General features: G+C 47.6%; 1 protein-coding gene across 11 annotated transcripts in view; it reads left to right on the forward strand.

The window, feature by feature from the left end:
- The window catches only part of LOC309607261 (phosphatidate cytidylyltransferase, mitochondrial), a 272,769-nt gene that overhangs the window by 94,338 nt on the left and 153,078 nt on the right, over positions 1 to 25,353 (forward strand). The window contains exon 1 of one of the 11 annotated variants that reach the window (XM_082345576.1): positions 23,550 to 23,774. The exons of 9 other annotated variants lie outside the window; for them this stretch is intronic. The gene's annotated coding sequence lies outside the window, so the exon portion shown is untranslated. Of the gene's footprint in view, positions 1 to 23,549; positions 23,775 to 24,615; positions 24,861 to 25,353 lie in introns of those variants that run through there. One more of the 11 variants, XM_082345583.1, reaches the window with a different exon arrangement.

Raw genomic sequence — 25,353 nt, forward strand, 5'->3', positions numbered from 1 at the left:
GAAGACCCAAAGCAGCCAAAAATAAAATTAATTAATTAATAAATAATAAAATTTAAAAAAAAATAGATAATACCAAGCACAGGCTGGTGAATCCCTGATGGATATCTTTTATGAGAAAGACGAAAAGTAGTTGCTGTTCCATCATTACACTCTGTAATCTCACCAAATCTTGCTAATCCTCACTCTTAAATCTCTCTCAAACCATTCACTCCTCTTCATGCCCACCACCTCCATCCCAGCCCGAGACACCCCGGTTTCCCACCTCCACGGCCGCAGTGGCCTCTCACCTGCCTGCCCTCTTCTCCCTTCCGTCCATCCCACACTGCCGAGACGGTGGGATGCTTAAAACCCTTGAATGTCTTCATCACCCTTAAAAAACGAAAAGCCCTGAAACCGTTCATGCCTTAACCTGGCCTACGGAGTCCTGTACAATCTGCTGTGACCCGGTGTTCTCTTCGCCTTACAGCGCCCTCCCTCTGGCTCTCTACCCTTCAGGCAACTGGAATCGTCTCCGTTCCTTGGACGTGCTGTCTCCTGCCTTTGTACGTGCTGTTCTTCCCTCACTTTACCTGCCTCGCTCCTACTCTGCCCCCAGCCTCAGTTAGACATCGACTCTGCGGGGCAGCATCCTCTGTCCTCCCAGGACTGAGTGGGGACCTGTGTTGTGCACGCCCAGGGCTCTCTGTTCACCTCCTTTAGAAACTCCTAATACAACTCTGTTTCTTAAATGTCCCCCTTCCCACCTTGACTCAGTTCCTAGCCCACGGGGACTGTCCCATCCTTATTCACCATCATCTCCTGAGCACCTTCTCGGTGAATGGGCATGAAACTCTCCATGAATACATGTTTGTCTGCATGGATGATTTTCACACCGCGCTGAAGAAGTGGTGACACGCCAAGTGATTGAAGGGAAGTGACACAGAATTGCTGCTAAATCGCAGAATCAGAGCAAAGATTAAACAACCCTGTGATTTACTTCTGAGTGACTTTTAGCTGGGGAGCTACTGATGGTCTGAAGAATAAGTTTAAAAGCATTGTCGTTTTGCTCTCTGCAGCTGGCGGTTAATCAAGCCCCAGTGGGCCCCGATTCCCACGAGGGGAATAAACAAGGTGACATCATGGTGACACACTCCCGAGGGACTGTGCAAGTTGTCCGCGCTGTTTGCTGGTTGCAAGAGTCTGTGCCTGCTCTCTTGGGCTGCTCATCATCTTTGTATGGCTTCTGACTCTGTAGGTCTCCAGGGATGGGTGACAAACTTCATCTCCCGGTTCCTTTGCCCTCCTCGTGACCCTCAGGATCTAGCCCGCCCTTCTGTGGTGGTGGCCTCCACTGCACATGCAGAGTTCCAGGAAAACAGTGCCTCTGTACACAGGCTTTCAAACCCTAAGCACACTCGGTATTGCCCCTCCCCTGAATTTCAGCATAACAGCTAACATCAAGGTGTGTAAATCTTACCCACTTATTCCCTCTCTCATTTGATTGTGGGTCTTATGCTCCTTGAAGAAAAAAGATAAACTGAAGAGTGTGGGGTTCCGCATGTTATATCTACAAACAGATTCTGCTCACGGTCTGGACAAGTCATCTCATCTCCTATGCTTCAGTTCTTCTCTGAAAAACTGGATAATAATAGTTCATAGGGTGTTTGCAGAAGTTAATTAAATTAATACATGTTCAGAGTTATAACAATTCCCAGGAAATAAGTAATCACTAAGAGCTAACTATTTCTATTACTATTATTGTTATATTGTAATTTTCATGAGAGGAAATGTGGTCTATTTATAAGGATACGGGCTTTGGAATCCAGAAGACTGGCTTTCTATCTTGACTCTCTCAATTACTGGCTGTGTGACTTCAGGGAAGTTATTTAACTTAGAGCCTCAACTTGGTCAGAGTAGGATAGAGATTAATACTACTGACCCCCAACAGTCATTGTGAATATTAACTGAGGGACTGTCTAGAAAACACCTGGTGAAGGTCAGACACAGAGTAGACACCTAGTAAGTGATAGCTCCTGCATGTTACTCTGCATGGAAAATACATCATTTCCAATACATAATAAATGAAAATTGCACACGTTAACCTGTAAAGGGAGGTCAAGGAAGAAGGGAAAGGCAGTGCTCTGAGACACTGTAGGTAGCATCCCACAGACTAGCTGTTCGGTGACTCTAGAATTAGGACCAACATTTTATTGAGTGCCTCGAGGGCAAGAAAGAGAGCTAACATTTACTGAACACCTACAATGTGCCAGGCACTTTAAATAAGTGCATTTGAGCCTCAGAAAGACCCACAAGGAAGGGTTTGTCTAGTTTCCTGGTAATAAGACAGACAAAATGCTTGCTAAGGTCTCACACTGAGTAAACAGTGTAGCTGGAGCTCTAATCCGGGACTGTGTGATGCGCAAACATGGCTTTCCTCCCCCTTACGTAATACTCAGACATGCAATGGCAGTCGTAAGGATGAGCAGAGCATAGCCAGGAGATGGGCAGGGGTGAAGTCGTTGCAGGTATGAGAACAGCGCACAGGAGAAGCAAGAGCCGCAGAGGCTCACAGGAGGGTCCGAGTCCTTTCCAGGAAGGTAACAGAGGAGGTGGGAGAGGTGTGTGGGAGGAGGGCGGCCGCGGAGCATCCTGCGCGGCGGCGACCCCTTCACGGTGAGAGGAGGACACAGGATCCAGCAGCTGTAGTGCTGGCCAGCGAGGGCACATCGGTCACAGGGCCACGCAAAGTGGTCCTTCTCTTCAGGTTCAAGCTGAATGTTCCCACCCGACGGTACCCAGAGCGCTCAGGGGCCTCCCATGCTTGTCCTGTCCAGATGCCTTTTCCCATCTCCTTGACCCGCCTGTGTCCTCAAAACCTAGATAGCGACCCTCTTTGCATATCTCGAGTCTCTGTGATGTTATGCTGGGTCTCTCCCTCTACCCTGAATCCCATCCTCAAGGCTTCCTTTTGTTATCCTGGCTTAGGCATCTGCCAAGGTCAAGAAGAACAGGGCTGGGGGGTGGGGGGAGGGAGAAAAAGTAGATCCCACCATACACTGGGAGGAATTCGGACTTTTCCAGGTTCATCCCCAGCAGACTTACACTTTAGCAAGTTCAGAGAGAAGAACGTAGTTGAGGGGACAGGACTGGGGGAGGGGGACGATGCGGGGCGACTGCAGCTGCCCAGGGAGAGCTGTGGCCCTCTGGTTTAGGACTGCCATTGGGCAGGATAGTGAGGAAAAGAGAGATCTGAGACATAGTCACGAGGTTAGAATAAATCGGTAATTGGCTGTGGAGGTGAGAGAGAGGGAGGGACTCAGGAGGACCCTCTGGTTTCTAGGTGGTTGTCTGGGTAGCAGGGAGCGTTGTTACCTGCTGGGGATACGGGGGTGGAGCCGATTGAAGGGGAGGCTACCGAGGACCTTGCACAAGTTTGAGGGGCCTCTGGGCTGGATGGGGGGTCCAGCTGCATCTGATACATGAGCACGAGACCCAGGAGAGGTCTTGATGGCCAACTGAGAGCAATCAAGATCCCCCCACCTCCCTGGGTAGAATGAGAAAAACAAGGGGCAGGGAGAGAAGCTGGGAGAACAGCAAAGCTTAAGAGGCAGGTGGAGAGAAAGCAGCTCTCAGAAAACCCAGAGATGCACAAGAATACGGGGAGTATATGAGGCTTCCCGCTGCTTTGAGAGTAAGTCTGAACTCCTTACTGCTGCCCACAGGGCCCTGCCTCCTTGATCTCCTGCCTCCTGCCCCTCCTGCCTGGATGAACACCCGACCTTCCTCTTTCCTCCGGTGCACCAAGCTCATTCCTGTCTTGGGTCTGTCCTTCTGACCTTCCCCACCTTCCGGGGCAGCCATTTATTAAACCACTTTATTGAGGTATGATTGACATGCAAAAAAGCTGTGCGGATTTAATGTACACAACTCAGTGGGTTTGGGGATAAGTATACACCTGTGAAACCATCCCCCATCAAGGCTATAAACGTATCCATCACCTCCCCATTATTATCATTGGGTTCCTCCGCCCCCCTTAATTAGTAGTATTTTGCGTGTGTGTGTGTGTGTGTGTGTGTGGTAAGCACACTGAACATAAGATCTATCCTCTCAGCAAATTTTAGGTATGCAATATGATACTGTTAGCTCCAGGCACTATGCTGTATAACAGATCACCAGAAATTATTTATCCTGCCTAACTGCAGTCTGTACCCTTTGATCATCACCTCATTTTCTCCCTCACCAGCCCCTGGTAACCACCACTCTACTCTTTCCTTCCATGAGTTTGACTATTTCAGATTCCTCATGTCACTGGAATCCTACATTATTTGTCTTTGTCTGGCTTATTTCACTTAGCGTAGTGTCCTCTAGGTTCATGCATCTTGGCACAAAAGGCAGGATTTCCTTCTTTTTTTAAGGCTGAACAATATTCCATTGTATATATGTGCATATATCCATTTGTCCATCGATGGACCCTTAGTTTGCTTCCATGCCTTGGCTGGTGTGAATCATGCAGGGCAGACACTCTCGACCATCCTGTCTCAGGTAGCTCTTTTTATTCCTACTCACTTCATCCTGAGTTACTTCCTTTCTAGCTCGTAGCACCATCTGAAATCTCTGGAACCGAAGTAATTATTTGTCTCTTTTCCCATCCCCCATTAAGACATAAGCTCCATAAAGACGTGAGCTTGTCTGCCTTGTTCGTCTCCAGATGCTCGGCACCTACCTGAGTGCCTGGCACCTAGTGCACACTCAGTACATACCTGCAGAGAGAATGAACGGACCGGCAGGGGTGATGTCACAGCAGCCTAGGGCGGTGGTTCTCCATCAGGGCTGCTTGCATCAAAGTCACCCATGAGGGTTTGTAAACATGCAGATGTCTGTCCCCTGCCCCAACCTCATACCCGTGAAATCTGGATCCCCTGGGCATGGGTAATGTAAAATTCTCCACTTTGATGTACTCTGCTGACAGCCAGGTCGGGGAACCTGTAGAGTAGAGAATTTCAAGGATCAGCAGTGCCAAATGCAGCAGGGAGTTTCATGGATCTAAGAACTGAACAATGTCCAGACTTGACATGTTTTAGGGTTAAGCCAGTCAGTTCAAAGTATGGAGGAAGCTACTCAGGAGGGAATGTACCCCCATCTTCTCCTACCACCCATGTGGTTTAGAGGGTCTGACCCCCTCCTCCTCCAGAGCAGGCACTTACTGGTCACAGCGATGGGCTTGGCTTCTGCAGTGTACAGCTCAGGGCTGGACACAGCCAAGGACTTCCAAGAGGATGCTTGCTCGGGCTCCTGAGTAAGTCTGTTCTGGAAACTCCTGGAAAAGACTCTTCCTCTTCCTCTGGATGTTGTGGTGTGAGAGTGTGGGACCTGGACCTGCAGTAGCCATTTCACTGCCACAGAAGCAGAGAAGCTCGGAGCCTGCAGATAGACTAGGTCCCCCGGGAAGGGAGAGCTGAGGGAGGGAGAAACCGGGCCCTGTCTGAAGCCCGTCCCCTCCGAAGCTTCGGTTCCACGACTCAGTACACGAGAGAGAGCCTGACCGAGCCAACCAGGATGTCAGCCTGCACGTGTGCTGAGTTGACAGTGAACCAGGCCTTTGTTGTTGTTGTTTTATAAATTTATTTATTTTATTTATTTTTGGCTGCTTTGGGTCTTCGTTGCTGTGCATGGGCTTTCTCTAGTTGCGGCGAGTGGGGGCTACTCTTCATTGCGGTGTGCAGGCTTCTTATTGCGGTGGCTTCTCTTGTTGCAGAGCATGGGCTCTAGGCACGCGGGCTTCAGTAGTTGTGGCTCGAGGGCTCTAGAGCGCAGGCTCAGTAGTTGTGGCTCAGGGGCTTAGTTGCTCCGTGGCATGTGGGATCTTCCCGGACCAGGGCTTGAACCCGTGTCCCCTGCGTTGGCAGGCGGATTCTTAACCACTTTGCCACCAGGGAAGCCCAACCAGGCCTTTGTTGATGCGCAGACCCTTCAACAGACTTTCCTGAAGCAGGATAGGAATCTAAGCCATGGGCTTCAGTCAGCAGAGTGACATGAGCAATCACAACACCCATCACAATCTGTCCATATTTTTAGAGGGTTAGAACATGGGTCTAAAGGGTTGGAAGCCTAACATAGCCTGATTCTGGGAAGTAGATCTTTTACATCCGATACAGGGAAAGCTATTTAGAAATAGACACTCTGTGAAGACTTTTATCTTGTGGTCACACAGCAACGCCAAGATGTTCCAAGATCCAGGACGGCCCCAGTAGTCTTCACAACCAAAGTCAAGTCTTGCCATCTTTAGAAACCAACATGGGAACAAGCAGAACCAACAGGTCTCAAGCTACTGTGGGTGTGAATGAACATTCCCTTTTGCTTCATGGCCGGAAAGCTGTACATCTGTCTTGGATTGTACATTGTGTTTGTGCTTTGATCCACAGTAACTTCTCATGTTATGGAATTGATTTGCATTGAACACCACTGTAAATAAAAAGAAATACGTGTCTGAAAAAGAAAGCAACCTGCCAGCAGACCTGACCAACAGTAGTAACACTGGACTGTTTGTCCTATGTAGGTTGGAGTTGCACAGAATTCAGGGGCTCTCCTGGGGACCCTCATCATTGTAAAGCAAAGGAAATGGGCTTTGGTGGCAGGACCCACAGCATATGACCATAGGATTCCAGTTTTGGGGTTTGTGGTCAAAAGAGTATGGACTTTGGAGACAGATTTAAGTTCAAACCCTAGTTCCACCACAAGTAAGTTATTTAACAACTGGAAACATGAGTGCAGTCAAATCTACTTCTTGGGTATTGAGGATCAAATGATAATAGATATCATTTGAAGGTGCCTTGCAGGCCCCCTCTGGGCTCTCAGACTTCTCATGGTAACAAAATAGTGGCCACAGTTTCAAATGTCAGGCTCTCCACCATACCATCCAGATGACCCCTCTGGATCCTCTTCTCCCCCTTCAAAGAGAAAACTCTGGAAAGTGTCAGGTTTTGCTTCTTTTCTTTCTCTATCGTTTTACTGCTGCATTATAAGAGTACCCAAAACATTTATAACATTAATGTGAGACATTCTAATTACTTTGAGGCTGAAAAGTGAGATCTAATGTTTGAAACATAGATACTGAGTACACTTTCTCATCTGCGTCCTCCTAACATTCTTTCAACTTTATCGATGTAAAATTTAGATCTGTTTTAGGTGCACGCCTCAAGGACTTTTGACAAATGTATGCACATATGTAACCACCAATAAAGTATAAATGATTTCTACCACTCCAGAAAGTTCCGTCATGCCTCTTTGCAGTCAATCCCTCCTCAGCCCTATCGCAGGCAACCACTGACTGCATCTCCATCACCATAGATTAGATGTGTCTTTTCTAGAATTTCATAGAGATGAAGTCACACATGTAGTCCTTTGTATCTGGTTTCTTTTTTTCACCATAATGTTTTTGAGATTCATCCCTGCTGTTGCATGTATCAGTAGGTTATTCCTTTTATTGCTAAGAAGTAATCCATTGTGTCAATCTATCTCAATTTGTTTATCTTTTTACCTATTGAGGGACATTTAATTTTTATTATTAAAAAGTTTTAATAGTTTTTTGCAGTTTTTTACTATTATAAGTAAAGCTGCTCTGACGTTTGTGTGCAAGTCTTTTTGTAACATTTCATTTCTCTTGGGTATCTGTCTAGCAGTAGAATCGCAGAGTCATGTGATAAGTATATGTTTAAATTTTTAAATGTTTATAAAATGTGCCCAACAGTGTATGAGAGTTCCAGTTGCTTCACAGTCTTTGCCAGCACTTGATACTCTTTTAGCCATTCTAGTGGAAATGAAGTGGTAACATTGTGGTTTGTTACTAACCTTTTAAAAAATTTGTGGAAAAATACATATAGCGTAAAGTTTACCATCTTAACCATTTTTAAGTGTACAGTTCAGTGACATTAAGTACATTCACATTATTGTGCAACCGTCACCACCATCCATCTCTAGAACTCTTTTCGTCTTGCAAAACTGAAACTCTGCCCCCATTAAATACTATCTCCTCATTCCCCCTCCCCCCAGCCCTTGGCAATCACCAGTTTACTTTCTGTCTTTATGAATTTGACTAGTACTCTAGGTACCTCGTATAGTGGGGTTGTACAGTGTTTGTCCTTTTGTGACTGACTTATTTCACTTCGCATAATGTCCTCAAGGTTTCTCCATGTTGTAGCATGTGTCAGAATTGCCTTCCTTTCAGTTCTTTAGGGTAAATATCCAAAAGTGGGATTGCAGGATCATATGATAGTTATATTTTAAAATTTTGAGTAATCACCATACTGTTTTCCATAGAGGCTGCACCATTTTACATTCCCAGTGTCAGTGTACAAGGGTTCCAATTCCTCCACATCCTCACCAACACTTGTTTTCTGTCTTCTGGGTTTTTTTTTTTTCTTCTTCTTTTTTAAAAAAACAGCTATCCTAATGGGTGTGAGGTGTAGCTCGCTGTGATTTTGATTTTGATTTCCTCAGTGATTAGTAGTGTTGAGCATCTTTTCATGTGCTTATTCACCACTTGTATGTCTTCTTTGGAGAAATGTCTATTCAAGTCCTTGGCCAATTTTTTTTTTAATAAATTTATTTATTTTGTTTTTATCTTTGGCTGCGTTGGGCCTTCGTTGCTGCACGCGGGCTTTCTCTAGTTGCGGTGAGCGGAGGCTACTCTTTGTCACGGTGCGCGGGCTTCTCATTGCGGTGGCTTCTCTTGTTGCGGAGCACGGGCTCTAGGCGTGCGGGCTTCAGTAGTTGTGGCACGCGGGCTCTAGAGCACAGGCTCAGTAGTTGTGGCGCACGGGCTTAGTTGCTCTGCAGCGTGTGTGATCTTCCCGGACCGGGGCTCGAACCCGTGTCCCCTGAATTGGCAGGCGGATTCTTAACCACTGTGCCACCAGGCAAGTTCCCCTTGACTAGTTTTTAAAATTGGGATGTTGGTTTTCTGTTGTTGTCGCCACTGACTTTTCAACTGTCCTTCTCTTAGTGGTGTTATTCCATTTTATAGATGAGGAAACTTTAGTTCAGAGGGGCAAAGTGACCATAATAGTACTAGTCACAGGCATTGTTCTTATCTCATCAAAGATAAAGATGAGCAATCATTTGAATAATCATTTGAAGATTGATTGAACATATACTAAGGGCAATAGAAGTGTGACACAGGCTGGAGATACCAGTTTACAGTTCCTGGAGGGAGACAGATAAGTAAACAGGCAATGTTAGTACAGTGTGACAAGCACCGTAATAGGGGAAGTACGTGCCACTCTGAATATTTGGGAACCTGGAGGGAGTTTAGTAGAGCTGGAGCACTAAGTTTAGGAGTGGCTAGCAGTGAGGCTAGGGAGGGGGATTGGTTACAGCTCTTAATTGCAAATAACAGAATCCACTCAAGCTTATTTAAGCCGAAAATAAATTTGTAAAAGAATATTAGAAATTTGCAAGAGGCCCAGAGGGTGGGGCTTGGAGGCTACAGGACCAGAAACAATGCCCAAACCACCCCACGGGACTTTCAGCAAAGACCTCACTGCCACAGCCCAGCTGGTACAGTCACTGAAGCTCACCAGCTGCAGTGACGTGGACACCCAGCCCCACCCGCGCTGCCCCCAAAGCCGGTTGCCTCTGCTCTCATCCTCGTCTTAACGTGATTCCCTGGAGTGCCTGCTTCCTCGCACTGCTCACTTGTGAACAAAACCTTGCATGGCTGTGTCTGGTGGACAGAACTTGCTCCCCAGATGCAAGTTGGGAAAATGAGTTTTTCTGGCTGTGTCTTCAGTGCGCAGGACTCTAAAGGAGAGAATTCCCCAGTCACAGAAAGGGTTCACCAACAGCGGGCAGGTTCACACAAACACTTGTGCAGGAACGTTCACAGCAACTTTGTTTGTAGCAGCCAATAACTGGAGAGAGTCCAGATGTCCTTCAACATGTGAATGGTTAAACAAACTCTGGTCCGTCCACACCGTGGAGTATTCCTCAGCAGTAAAAGGAATGGGCTATTAATACACACAGCAGCTTGGATGGTTCTCCAGGGAATCATGCTGAGTGCAAGAAGCCAGTCCCCAAGGGTTGCATGCTGTGTGTGATGGAAGTATGACAAATAGGCTGCAAAGCTGCAAATCCAGCCTTGAGGCAATCAGGGAAGGCTCCACCAAGAAAGAGATCTTTTGAAGAAATGCTCGTAGAGGGAACTGCACTGCAGGTACCAAGGCCTAAAAGGGCCTGTCAAGTTTAAGACAGAGAGGAATGTCTAATGGTGTTGGAGCATAAAAGTGTTTTAGGAGTGTTAGAAGAAAAGGCTAGAAAAATGGGCTGGGACCAGAACAGGAAGAGCCTTGAATGCCATGCTAAGTCTGGACTTGTTTCTATAAAGCAGCAATTCTCAGACCATAGCATGCTTCAGGATCATCCGGGGGGCTTGTTAAAATGCAGATTGCTGGGCCCCACTGCCAGAGTTTCTGACTGAGTCTGTCTGGGATGGGGCCTGAGAATTTGTGTTTGTCCCTGCTGATGAGGGGACCCCATTTGGAGAACCACAGGTGTAACGAATAGGAGATAGATGTTTTCAAGCAGGGGAATAATGAGATCAGTCTTTTTAGAAAGGTCTTCAATGGAATTAACCTGGGGACTGAGTGACTTCCTGCAGTGTAAATCCCTCAGGTGATCCACACAGATGGTATTAAAAGCAATGGGCTAGGTGTTGAGAAAATTCGGGTTCCAGTTCTGTCTCTGTGACTAGCTGGCTGTCTGAACTGGGGCAAATATGTTAACCAATCTGAATGTCAATTACGATGCCAATAACAATAATTACTAACATTTATTGAATAGTTACGTAATCATCTTGTGAACTACAGCTGTTCTAAGAGATAGGTATTATTGTTCTGTTTTACAGGTGAGAAAATTAAGACTCAAAGGAGTTAACTTGCCCAGGATTCCAAGACTATTAAAGGGCGGGGTTAGGATTCAAAACTAGGATTTTTTTTAAACTCTAAAGCTTGTGCTCCTAACTACTTTGTCATGATTTCTGAAACTGAGGTTTACAAATGTAGTCTTAGGAAGTTATGAGTTTTCTATGAGAATTTTTAAACTCTAGTATTTTTTATGTTAATCTTTAAAAATTTGATATAAACAAATACTGGGTCATCTGGATGACCTTTCTAGCTGGTTTCAGGCCCTGCATTTGCATGTGTTTACAGTGTTATTTAAGCGGAGTAGAATCATTGTAATTGTCCCAGCCAAAGCCAAAGGAACATCAGTGGTCCTCAGTAGTGAATGATGTGCCCATGCAAAATAAAGAGCCAAGGACCCCAAGACAAGCTGGATGAATGAGGCGTTCATGGTGGTTTGAATGGAGAAAAGTCAGGAGAGTTAAGTCACCAAGGGGCCCACGGTAGTAAGAAAATACAAACACATGAGCCCAGAGGTGAGTTCCACATTCACACTGCTAACATATTTAGTTTCACAGAACAACATCATCTGTCGTATTAAGTTAATGCTGTTAATTTCAACATTGCTGATTTAGTGGCATTGCCTATATTTAGCTTGCAAATATGTTTGTGTTTTATAATTGCTTAAAAGCTACAAGCCAGGGAATTCCCTGGCGGTCCAGTCGTTAGGATTTAGCACTTTCACTGCCGAGGGTCCGGGTTCAAACCCTGATCAGGGAACTAAGATCCCACAAGCAGCACAGTGTGGCCAAAAAAAAAAAAAAAAAAAAAAAAAAAAACTACAAGCCTTTTAAAAAGGTACAAATCCTAAGAGTTCTCGTCACAAGGAAAAAGTTTTTTTTTTTTCCTGTTTCTTTAACGTTGCTTCTGTATGAGATGACGGATGTTCAACATGTACTGTGGTCATCATTTCATGATGTATGTAACTCAAATCTGTGCTGTACACCTTGAACTTATACATATAGGTCAATGATATCTCAGTGAGACTGGAAGAAAAAAGAAGCTGCAAGCCTCTAAGGGACTTACGTTGAGTTTTATGGTGTCCATATTCGAGTGACATGAGAACAAAAACAATAAAAGTGAACTCTGGGAGTCCAGGGAATTTTTGTTCATGAATGGGGGTCTGCAGATGACTTAAGAGTAGGCCAGGGTTCTGGGTTGTAGTCAACAGAAAAGGTCTCTGGTTAACATAAGCAGAGAGAGAGGTTATAAGATGGGTATTGGGTGACCAAAGAATAGATGGGAGTCTAGAGATGCAGACTCAGAATGTGGTCAGGAGCTCGGGAAGGGAAGAAGCCCTGGCTGTCCCGGCACTGTGTTCACCACTTCAGCCCGGGCACTGGTGTCCCAGGACTCTTGACACGGCTGCCACCACCAAGCCTTCAAATCACTGTCTCAAGCATGAAGAACCCTGGCGGGAACATCCAGTTGGCTGAGCCTTGCTCATTCCCCTACCTCCTGGCTGCCAGGGAGGGACCACGTGGCCCCCTTTGGTTTCTGTAGACCCAGCCAATGGAGAGTTTCCCCCAAATAGGATAAAACTCTAGACGCTGGGGAACCAAAACCCAGTCCAGTGTACACACTCCACTGTGGGTCAGAGAAAACGGGCCCAGTTCTAGGGATGTCAGCGTTAAATAAGACAACCTCAGGAGCATCCGCTAGAAAGCCCTGCCCACATGTTTGCAGTTACTGCCTGCAGCGGCAGTGTCCTGCCAGGTCCCACCAAGATCAAGAGCACAGATAAAACGCCCAGCCTCCACCGTGGCTATTTTGGTTTCACGGCCTCACTGCAGTGGGCAGATCAGGAGGGAACCATGCACAGTAATTGAACAGAGAAAACAGAAAATTTTTTTCTTCCTGGAAAAAAATTTTTTCTCATTTAAATCAGCTTCTTCTGATGTTTATAAAAACAAGCCAACAAAAGGCCTCTAGCTCAGATTTTGGAGCTGAAATTCAGAAAACATAGTATTTATCATCGCAGCACTTTTCTGTTCCCATCCTCCTGGGCTGATCACACAACTGGTTTTGCTGGGAGCAGGAGCGCTGGGGGGTGTTTGTCCGGGTCTCTGATGGCGCTGGCTTCAAACACTCCCCTGCAGCGCTTCACATGTGGCTGCAATTAACTGTGCAGCAAACCTGCTGCAGGAGGAGAGATTGTGTGTCTTATACTTCGCAGTAGGAAACTGTGACCCTTTCTCATTTTGGTCGCAAATCCTCCACTTTGAAGGTGTTTCATTTGGGGAACTGCACAGGAAGTCCTTGATTGTGTGTTACTTTTTTTGCAAAGATTTCTGCACCCGGAAATAGTGTTTTTCTCCCTCCTTCTCCAGTTACATGAAGGTGTTGGGGGGGAAAAAGCCTGTTTTGGCTACTGCATGACCTGCCTCCTGCCCACCTCTCTGACCTCATCGCTACCAGTCTTCCCCTCCCACCCCTCTCCAGCTACACTGGCCTCCTGGCTGGTTTCAAAACATGCCAGGCCCTCTTCTGCCTCTGGGTCTTTGCACCTGCTTGGTCCTTGCTTTGGCACATCCTCCCCCCTTAGAGACACACGATTTGCTCCCTCAACTTCCTTCCAGTTTCTACTCACGTATTTCTTACTATAGAAGTCCTCCTGCTTCTAGTATTTTCTTACTCACCCTGCCCTGTTTCTCTTCAGTGTACCTGACGCCCTATACTTACTTCTTTATTTGTTTATTATCTATCTTCTCCTACTAGAATCAATCTTCATGAGGCAGAGACTATGTCTTCTTCCTTGCTAATCACTAGTGGTCAGCACATAATAGACACTCAATAAAGTGTTGGATGAGTGAATGCATGTAATAGTAAAAGCTATCATTTCATGCGTAGTGGAATTATAAACATTATCTCTAAGGAGGAGTGAATTTATGCTGATGTAGTTAGTGCATTGAGGATCAAGGGCAATGGGGGACCCATACCAGTATCAGAAGCCACCAGGAAAAGGGGAAATGCAATATTTAAATCTTCACTCTTGACACCTCCTTTGCTGTCCTGACTCATATACCCAACTGCCTTTCCAACAGTCCCTTTTGGATATCTCAGAGGCAGCTCACACTACATACGTCCAAAGTGGAAGTCTTAATTCCTCCTGCTCCCAGTATAAATCTCCTCCTTCCCGAAGTTCCCATTTCACTTAATGCCCACCTTTCACCTTGCTCATGCCAAAAGCCAAGGAGTCATCTTGGGTACCTTGCTTTCCTCCAACCCCTACGTGCAATCCACCAAAAAGTCTGCCAACTCTGCCATGACAGAAATGGCCAGCTGGACGCAAATCTGTGTCCCCTTTCCACAGTGTAGGACCATTGATGGGAAGTAGTTGCCCAAACAGGGACTACATTTCCTAGCTCCTGTCATTTGGGTGAGGTCACGTGACTAGCTCTCATCAAGAGATATAAGTGGAACGATCTGTGCCACAGCAGGCCCACGTGTCCTTCTCCATCTGTCTGCTGGATGAAGAGGATCCTCAAAGGATTCTGGGGCCCCAGGGGTTGGCAGAGTCACAAGATGAGGATCCTGGGTCCCTGAGTCACCACTTGGAGGAGAGCCACTTGCTCTTCTAGAACTGCTCACTGTTTGGACTTTATGTCAAAAACCACCAAGTTTTTGGGGTCATTCGGTTCAGGAGCTGGCATTACCTTAACTAGTACATCTATCTCCAAACTATACCTCAGATCTGTCCACTTATCTTCATTAGTCTCTTATTTTATTTGGAACCTCCATCCTCTCTCATGAGAAAGATTGCAGAAGTCCCCTAACTTATCTCCTTCCTCTATCCCTGCCAGCTATAGACTGAATGCTTATGCCCTCTCCCCCAGTTCATATGTGGAGACCTACTCCCCAGTGTGATGGCATTTGGAGGTAGGGCCTTAGGGAGGTGATCAGGTCATGAGAGCGGAGCCTTCATTAATGGGATTAGTGCTCTTATATGAGACTCCAGATAGCTCCCCTGCCCCTTCTGCCATGTGAGGGTACACCAAAAAGATGCCCATCTAAGAACAGAGAAGCCAGGCCTCGCCAGACACCAAATATGCCAGTGCCTTGACCTTGGACTTGCCAGGCTCCAGAACTGTGAGAAATAAACGTTTGTCATTTAAGCCACCCAGTCTATGGTATTTGTGTTATAGCAGCCCGGAAGGACTAAGACCACCCCCCCACCCCCGATAGTCTATTCTCTACACAGCCATCAGAGAGACCTTTTAAGAACCCAAATCATGTCACCCCCTCAAATAGCTTCCCTTTGCATGTAGAATAAAGTCTGAACTCCTTCCCATAGCCAGTCCACTGCCCCAGCTTTATCTCAAACCTCTCTTCTCCCCCGTTTATTATGGTCCAGCCACCCTGGCCTTCACTCAGTTCTTCAAACACAGCAGACTTGCTCCTGCCCCAGAGCCTTTGCACTTGCTAATCCTTCTGCTTGGAAATCTTTCCCCCAGATCGTGGCATGACTGGTTCCTTGTCATCATTCAGGTCTCAACTCAAACACTACCTCCTCATAGGAGTCCTCCCTGATCACACTGTCAGATTGATGCCACTCTGCTGCCACAACGGGTCATTCTCTATTTCATTCCCTGTTGTATTTTCTTCATTGATCTTATCACTATTTTAAATGATCTCTTTTAAGTTAACTTACATGACTTAAACCATGTTTCCTGGCTAATCATGTCTCTCCCACCTCCTCCCCAGCACCCCTCCATTAGAGCATTAGCTCCGCGGGAGCAGGACCTTGTCTGAGTTATTGGCAGTTGAATCTTCAATATCTAGAACAGTAAGACAGAAGGTGCTCTAGATCGAAGGAAGAAAGGGAGGGAAGGAGGGAAAAAGCGGGGCGGGGGCGGGGCGTGGAAGGGAGAGAGGAAGAATTGCCCTAATCAGATCAAGGACCCTCACAGCACAACCCCAGGGTCCACACAAAGTTGCTGGAGAGGAGGAGTGAGCTGGGGAGAGGCAGAGGGAAGGCGGCTGGGCAGCCCTTCTGAAGCAGCCTCCAAGGTACAGAAACGGCATCACCTACCATCCCAGGCCATCAGCTTCCCATTCTTTGGGAAGCTCTCTCCCCCTTTGGAAGGAAAAAAAACCCCACATACCTTTGCCCTTCTTTTTTCTCTCTGTACAGAAACCTTATCTATTTTGGACCCAAACCCACTTTCCCTGCTGCCAGTAAGCACTGGAAAGGTTATAGTGCCTCCTTGTCTGTGTGATTCAGAAGGATATGAAGCTGTAACTGTAGTATAAAGAAGACGTGGTTTGTCCAAGGTAACTAATTATTTATCAATATATCTCAAATTCTTCAAAAAGTTTTGTACGTTATGATGCCCTAAATACTAACACAGTCTGCTTACTGGGTATTCCAGGGCTGCCTGCAGTGGGGTCACATTGGACTTTGAAATGGGACCCACTTCTATTGATTATGCGACTGTTCCAATGTATACAAACACTTTTTAAAAAAAATACGAGCTAATACAAATTCATCAGTCTAAGCAAGGTTGACCTGGATTTTAAAGCTGTCCTAAGTAATCAGCTGTAGGGTCAATCAGACGAATGATGAAGTGGAAGAAAAAGAAGCCATTAAAGAATTTTAATACTTTTTAAAGTACTTAATAATTTTAAAAACCCTGTCTTTTTTGTCACTTAGGGCTTTTTCTTTTTCTTTTTTTCCCCAGTTTTACTGAGATGTAATTAACATACAGCACTGAATAAGTTTCAGGTGTACAGCAGAAGGACTAGACTTACGTATATTGTGAAACGATTTCCACAAGTTTAGTTAATATCCATCATCTCAAATAGATTTTTAAAAAGGAAAAAAAATGTGTTTTTTTGACTCAGGATGAGAAGTCTTAGGATTTACTCTCCTGACAGCTTTCAAATACACTATACAGCAGTGTTAATTATATGGATCACGCTGTGTGCGTTACATCCCTAGTACTCATGTACCTTACAACTGGAAGTCTGGACCTTTTGACCCCCTTCACCCCATTCCCCCTCCCCCCCACCCACCTCTGGTAACCACACATCTGATCTCTTTTTTATGAGTTTGGTTCCTTTCTTTTCTTTTCTTTTTTTTTTAAGATTCCACATATAAGGGAGATCATACAATATTTGTCTTTCTCTCTCTGTATCTGTCTGTCAGTATTCGTCTTATAAGCACCTTTCTAAGTGGGAATCATCCCTGTTATATAGTTGAGAAAATGAAAGTTTGAGCAGGGTCCACGTTTGTGCCCGGTGTCATGCAGCTAGAAAATGGTGGAACCAAGGTTTGAACTCTGGTCTGTCTGATGCTGAAGTCTCAGCCATTCTCATGTGCCAAGGGCTTCTCCATCCTTTGACAAACAATGTCAGAAATGATGTTAAGACCCTACTAAATTCCATTTCCACATGGTAGCCCACAGGGAATGGGAAACCGGGAGGAGATACTTCCCTTCAGAATTGAAGTGTTGGTCTAGGAGTGTAGATTCAGTGATTTATTTAGGGATTATCAAAGGGGTCTCTTCTGGGTGAACTGAATGATATTGTTGAAAGATTATTGAATGAGGAGTCAGGCCAGATGGTTTGAATCCTGGTTTGGCACTGCTCAAGTAGTTGCACTAAGGCAAATGTTCTACCTGCTCTGAGCCCCCATTTCCTCATCCGCCAGTTGGGGTCATCAGTGCTCCCTCACAGGATCACACTGCATTAAACAGGAATGCGCAGCACAGCACAGTGCCTTGCACGTGGTTGGCACCCAATATGCTGAGCTCCTTCCTTCCCTGTTTACTTTCTTCTTGCCTGTGTACAGCATATGCTTGTAAGAGTTGATGCCAAAGCAGCAATTGGAGCCACGAGAGACATGGCAATCTTGGTTTGAAGAATTTCTTTCTGAGGTGTGTGTGTCCACCCTCAGAAGAAAAACCCATGCTTATTTTTGGTGAAGTTCCCCAGCTCAAACCATTCTCCATCTGAGAGGTAGGTAGTTAACTGTGGCCAAACTCTAGCCGGCCTTGAATCCAGCATCTGCAACATTCTTTTCTATGGAAAATGGCTCTTCTTACCTCCCGCCCCAGCCCACCGAAGTCTGTGTCTAAGAAAGACAACAAGAATAGATTGCCAGGCGCAATCATCCTTACAGTATTCGAAGGAAAATTCCTTGTGCGAGGACAAAGCCAATCTTTGGACCAGTGTTGAACATCACTTAGAGATCCGAGGTCTGAGCAATTGTTCTGGCCATAAATCTGGTCTTGCTTAAGGGGACTCATTCAGATCCATGCTGTGAAAAGAGCTGACATTCAGAAAAAAGCTCACCACTGACTCCTTGACAGGTTTCAGATGGTACGTTCCGCTGGAACAGAGCCCTCGAGCAAGGCTCTCCATGGAATTCGACATGGGGCTGGAGGCTCAGGTTACTACCACTCCAGCGGCCCCACCATGGGATTCCATCCAGGTGTGTGGGGGGTAAAATCCCTGTTGGGTCATGGTGGAGGTGAGGCTCACTTCTGCGCTCTGAGATGGAAAAGAAGAAAGGGGACTGAGTGCTTATTTCCTGTCTGGCACTGTTAGAGGCCTTCATATACATCTGCCTAGAAATTTTGCAAATGTTTTAACCATTCACAGCTCTGTTATTTACCACGTTGTGATCCTGTGACCATATCTCTGAAATCTGGGCACTAGAGGACTTGGCAAGCAGCTCTGGGTTTGAATTCTGACTGCCCACCCAGGAATGATAGCTCAATGAGGGCAATGTGTTCACTGCTGTAGCCAGCCTCCTAGCACATAGGAGGGCCTCCATACTTATTTGTTAAGTTGAATTACCCTGGGCCTGCTTACTTAGCCTCTCTAAAGCTTCTGTTTCCTCGACAATAAAAGTAGGAAAAATAAAACCTAGATCATAGGATTTTTAAATTATGCTTTAAATTGTGAGGTTGTTGTAGATTCATATGCGATTGTCAGAAATAATACAGAGAGATCCCATATATCCTTTACCCCACCAGTAACATCTTGCAAAACGACAGCACTATGTCACAACCAGGATGTTGACATTGATCAATCCATTGATTTTGTAGGATTTCCCTTCTAGGACTTTTATGTGGATTCATTGCAATTATGCAGGCATAATGTTTAGCAAAGTGCACGAGTACTGTAAACATTTAACAAAGGCAGCTAATATCCTTCTAGGAGACAATATGATGTAGACCAGTGCTGCTCAAAACATAACGTGAATATGAATCATCTGGGGGGCTTGTTGACGTGCAGATTCTAATTCAGTAGGCCTGAGTGGGCCTGAGAGTGTGCATTACTAGCAAGTTCCCAGGGGGTGTCTGCTGTGGCTGACAGGCTAAACACGTGGACTCCAGAATCAGACTGCCAGGGCTCAATTCTAATTGTGCCCTTGTTATCTTTAAGACCTCGGACAAGTTATTTAACCTCTCAATGCTTCAGTTTCTTTATTTGCTTCATAGGGGTATTTACAGTCCCTACCTCACAGGGCTGTTGTGAGGCTTAATTGTCTTAAAGCACTTAGTGCCTGGGCCTTAGTAAGTGCTCATTAAGTGTTAGGTATCATTATTATCTTAGATTATTTCTTATTCTGTACTCTCTCACTGAAATAAGACCACTTGGGTTTTTCCACTAGTTACTTTGGCCCCCAGAAAAGTAGAAATTCACCTGTTCTCTATGAGAAAAGAGAGAAGTTATTGCTAGAAGGTATTTGTAGAGCTCTTCTAGATCAAAAATGGCAAACATCTGATTCACCAGTTCCTATTCCCCACGCACAGCAGACATTACTAATCAATCTTGACATTCTTTTTTCATTGAACCTCAACAATAGCTTCAGAGGCCTTCTTAAGGGATGGCTCCAGGCACAGCTGGTGCTCAAGATGAAACCTGTGTGCCGAAAGTGATCTGGTCTAAGCTCCTCCCAGAAGTGGAGGCTTAGCCCCAGGGCTGCAAACTGACGTCCAAGGCTCACACTGTTACCCGGAGACTGAGTGTGAACTAGAACCCACATCTGTGCTCTCTGCGGAACGAGTTGGAGTGAAGAAAGCGAGAAAGGAAGACCAGGAGAGATTCACAAGAGCACGTTAGAAGCAAAGGGATACAGGTAGAGAAAGACTTTCTTCATAGACAGGTTAGTGCATCTAGAAGAACAATAAGAGTCCCTGTGCACTGCGACCATTTCAGATTGGCAGCCATTGGGGTTTCCCTTATGACCCCCATGGAGTATGACATGGGAGGACACCCTGAAAAATGAACTACTTATCGGGAATGTGGTGTGGAAAAGAAAACTGTCTTTACACTACTAACTGGGGGGGGGGGCCTTAAAAAACCAAAAGGAGCAAATGGAAAGGCAAAGACCTTATTCCCACTTAACTGAACTCCTGAGGGCTTTTCCATGTGTGAGTTATATCTGTCTTGATGGGGCAGCCGTGCGCTCCACCCTGTAATTCTGCCTCTCCCCGCTCTCAGTTTTCATCACTGGACCGCGCTTGACTTCACAGACCGTCGTGGACCCAGGACTTCAAGGTAGATCAGATTGTGGCCATTTTTGTAGATTGGTAGAAAGACATGAATCAGATCTTCTCTTTGAGCAGTTTGAATGATGAAGGTATGAAAGGAGTGAGTTACTGGTGGGGGCAAAAGCCAAAAGGGGGAGTAGGGGCAGTAATAAGGGAGCCAAAGTGATGAGGAGGCTCCTTGGTAGGTAAATGAGGAAGAATTGAACTGCGAGGAGGCCCAGGGAAACGGAGAGGGAGTCTGGGTAACGACTTTGTGGCCCGTGGGGGAGGCAGAACCGTGGTTCCCAGAGCAGCCTTTTCCTGCACTTTCTTCTCCTTCTAATTAATACGGAAAATTTCAAGTCTATGCAAGATTAGACAGAACAGGGACTTCCCTGGCGGTCCAGGCTTCCACTGCAGGGGGCGCGGGTTCCATCCCCGGTGCGTCGGTCGGGGAACTAGGATCCTGCATGCTGCCGGGCTTAAAAAAAAGAAACGAGTAGACAGAATAGTATAACCCCCCCGCCCCCATACCCATCCCTCTGCTTCAATCGTGATCAACTCAGGGCCCATCTTTTTTCTTCTCTATCTCCACTCACTCACCTTCTCGATTATTTTTATTTATTTTAAATAAACTTCTGGTGCACTTATAAAATCCTTGCTTTGAAACACATTCTTATCAGTGGTCCATGCACAGCCTGCCTTATTATCTTTTTTAGTTACTTACTTAGTTTTTTTGTTTGTTTGTTTTTCAATTTAGAAGTTTGCCCGATTTTTTCTTTTACCTCCTTAAATATATTTTTTATTATGGTAAAATATACATAACATAAAATTTACTATTTTAACCATTTTAAGTGTGTAGTTCAGTGGCATTCACACTGTTGTGCAACTATCACTTAAGTAGTTAATTTTAATAGTGAACCCGTGAACCCGTCAACCAAAAACTAAGACTTTGACAATGACCTACATCTAACCAATGGTTCCCTCCCATCCACCCCGTGCAGTTCCCCTCTCCAGGTAACCATCATTCTGAATTCTCTCATCATCCTTCCCTTACTTCTTTTTTACATAGTTTTATTGCAGGTGCATGTACTACCACAATTATTTTTCATGCTATTTGTAACATTACAAATAGGATACTATGCTGCGTGTAATCTTTGCGGACTTGCTTTTTTCACTCACTATTGTCAAGATTCCTCTCTATTGCTGCAGGCCTCTGTGTAAGTCACTCGTTTAGGCTGCTGTCTACATTCCCTTGTGTGGACAGTCCGTGTCTGACACATTCCACCTCCAGCACACTTCTGTCTTGACAGCATACCTTCCTTTTCTTACGGTAGCTTGAGCGTGTCTCTCATCTGCTTGATCAAGACATTCAGACTGAAACCACCCTGGTTAGATGTGGCCAGGGAGAAGTCACACTAATGCTGATGTAAGGGAAGCAGCGAGATTAATCCTTGGAAAGGTTGAAGACTGGTCACATCCATGAGAAAAGGCCCTCTGTCCCCATGATTTATCTGCAGAGTAAGGCTCACTCTAAGCAGTGATGGAAATTAAAGAGGCAGCTTTAGGACCTCCACCCTGACCCCAAATGGAAATCATTTTGCAGTACACAAATGGCAGAGCTGTCATACAGATCAAATGAGATAATGATATGTGGGGACACTTTGTAAACCCCAGAGCCGTTTTATAAATGTGCAGTTGCATGGTGATTGTTATCATTAGTCATTTGCATTATCTGGACAAGTCGTTTTCCTGTCCCTCCATGATTACGGTGGCTGTCTGCTTATACGGTGCCCCAGCAAGACTGGGTTTAAGGGAGGTAGAGAGAAGGGGAGAGAGGTGAATGTTCACCAGATATTCTGTCTGGTCTTTAGTCCCTGCAACGGCTCTTCAAGTTAAGAACTGTCTCTGTTTTACAGATGAGAAAACTGGGCTTGATAACATGCCCAAAGTTATAACTTTGGGCATGTTATAACTTCATAACTGACAGAGGTGGGGTTTGATTCAAATTCAGGTTTATTCAAATCCCAAGCCCTTCCTCTATTGTCACACTTCCCGAAATCTGCCCCAGCAGTCCTCACCCTTTCCTCATTCCACGTCCTAATCTGGCAGGATGAAACCTCCTCTCTATGATCTTTCTCAGGATTTTTTTCCCCTAGTCTGAGACTATTGATGAACTAAAATGGAGTCTAAGTAAAAATCTCTTTGGGAAGACTGGGAGCCTTCCCGAGCTTTAATCTGTGCACTTTAATCTGGGAACCAGGAAAGCAGGCGTGGTTATGCTTGGGTCAACTTGTCACCTGGGTCATCCTATCTCCATTGGCCCTGTGTGGACAGCAGGAGAGTGTATTTCACAGGGGGCCGCAAGACGGTGCCTCGGGTTCAGGCAATGCCTCTCCGCGGTTTAGGTAAACCTAATCTCGCTGTAAAATGGAACTATCTATACCTGTCCTGCTCCCCAACCCGGGGCTAAGATCAAATGAGATAGCAGGCTGTGACCCGATATAATTGGATGAGGTAATAGATAGGAAAACAGTTTGAAAACTGCAAAGCATTTCCCCCCAGCATTAATGTAAGCCGGTATTTGTTTCTGTTATCCTTCCATCTCAGCAGAGCCATCTCCCAGGGAAAGCCCTATAGCAGGAGCCCCTAATAATGACTGAGGTTTGAGAACAGCCAGAAGGCAAGCAACATGAAGCCATTTCAAGCAAACCAGAGGAAGTCCAGTCCCTGACTATTTATTTTATGAAGTTAGCGGCTGGATACGTTAAGCAAATGTTTTCTTAATTGTGGCAGTATGGGAGAACAATGGGGCAAGGGCTGCCGGGGACCAGGGAGAATCAGGCCTCCACCCCTCCTACCCACACCCCGAAATCTCCAGAGAATGACAGGAAAAAATTAAAGACAGGGCTTTTCTTTTCGTGGTCACATGTCTACGCTGCTGCTGTAATAAGAACCTGCACCGATTAGAAATGTTTCGCCCCCTCCTCTCCGCCCCTTCCCGGGCACGTTCCGGAGCAGACCGGGCTGTGGACTCCGGGAGTGTGCCAGACACAGCAAACACCGGTGTGTGAGCGGCTGGAGGGGGCTCTTTCCACCCCGAACTCTCTGCCTTCCTCCTCGGTTCCCTCCCTTCCACACTGACTTCATTTACTAGGACTTCCTCCTCCGGGCGAGGGAGGGGGAGGAAAGACGCTGCCGTGCGCCTGTGGGGTGTGTGTGGAGTGCGGGGTGTAAAATGCTGTAATGAGAGGCAGCCGAGCGGCGTCTGAGAGCCCTGGACTGCAGCAGCCGTTCTGATCGCGGTGGCACCTGAGCGCTTACCTCCCCAAGCAAGTGCGACCTGTCCCTTCAGGTGCGTGTGTGGTCGCCGGCCTGTCGGGCAGAGCGGCTGGGGGTGTGCGGGTCACGAGAGGGCGAACCAGTGCCCCAGGTCGGCGGCCCGTGGAGCGTGGAGCCCGGGAAGCGGGAAGCGCCGGCGTGCGCGGCGCTCCGGCGGCTGAGCGGGCGTGGACGCCGACCCCCGGGCGCCTTCCCTGGGCAGCTGAGCGAGCCGGTCTGCGTGATAGGCGGGGACGCGTGCGGGTCTGGAGCCGAGGGCGGCGGAGGTGCCGCAAGTCCGGCGCGAATGCGCGGGCACTTGGCCGGCTGCGTGGCGGTTTAGGGGCAGGGAGGTTAAGGGACAGCGGGTAAGGGATTGGGTCGACTGTGGTCGTCGTGGTCACGTGTGCTGTGTCCACCGGATGCGAGAGCCTACTGTGTGCGTGCGGGGGGGGGGGCGGGGAGGCGTGCTGGCCCGCAGCTGCGAGCCCCTGGGCGCGCACGAGAGGTTCGTTTATGTTCGTGCTTGTGCACCAAAGCTGTGTTCCCGCTGCCTGGGCCTCTGGGGTCCGGTCCGGTGTGTGTCAGAGGCTGGTACACACCGCGTGCGCCGGGTCCACGCGCTCCCCCGGGTCGAGCGCAGCCCGGGCCCCCTGCGGACGTTGGCCGCCCGAGCGCGTCTGCATCCGTTCGGTGGGTGCGAGCTGCCGCCAGGCGCGGGGCGGGTGGGGGAGGGGAAATGAGCCTCCCCCGGGCGCGCGAGGCCCCGCCCCCGCCTCCCCGCTGGCTCACCTGGGCCCGGCCCCCACCTGCTGGGCCGGAGGGGCGGGCCAGGGGGCGTGGCCCGGCGGAACCCGGCGGAGCCCGGGAGAGGGCGGGCGGCGCCTCATTCCAGGGATTCCTCGCGCTCCCGCGCTCGCGTCCGCCGCGGAGCCGGCTCGGCGCGCGCCGCCCGTGTGTGCGTGTGGGTGTGCGGAGCGGCGGGGGTCGGTGCGGGCGCGAGGGCGCCTGCGCGTCGGCGCGCCCCGGAGTGCGCCCGGTCCCGCGCGCCCCGTTGTCCCGCCCCTGTCCCCAGCGGGGCCGGCCGGCCCGAGGCGGGCGCGCCCAGAGCCGCCCGGCGGTGAGTGCGGGAGAAGGGGGCAGGGCGAGGGCTGGCTTGCGGGGAGCTCAGGGGTGGACTGGCTCGGAGCGGGACGGGGGCGTCCTTCTGGAAGGACGGACGAGGCGGCTTGTTCTTGCGGGGCAACTTGAGGCTCCTGGTGGGAACCAAAGCGCCAGGACTCCCGGAGGGAGAGGTCTAGCGTCTGGAGTGGAAGCTGTCCTGGGAGTCGGCGGCGAGGGGCCGGGCGGGGGGGCCCGCGGCCTGTAGCCCCTTGGTCGTGGCCAGCGGCAAAGGACGGCTGTGGTGCGGGACCGCGGGACATGGCAGAGGATGGGCAGCTGGGATCGGCTCTTTCCACTCTGTATACTTCCTGCCCCCTTTCCAAAACAAAACGGCACACTCTTCCTGCAGTGAGTGCAGGCCTCGCCGCAAAGCAAAGGTCTTGTCCTTTTGGGTTTTGCTTAAAGTCTCCTTTAATTCATCGCCCTAGACCTTTAAATCTCTTAGGTTA

Source organism: Balaenoptera borealis, assembly GCF_965194805.1.
Source record: "Balaenoptera borealis genome assembly, chromosome: 12".
Lineage (NCBI taxonomy): Eukaryota > Metazoa > Chordata > Mammalia > Artiodactyla > Balaenopteridae > Balaenoptera > Balaenoptera borealis.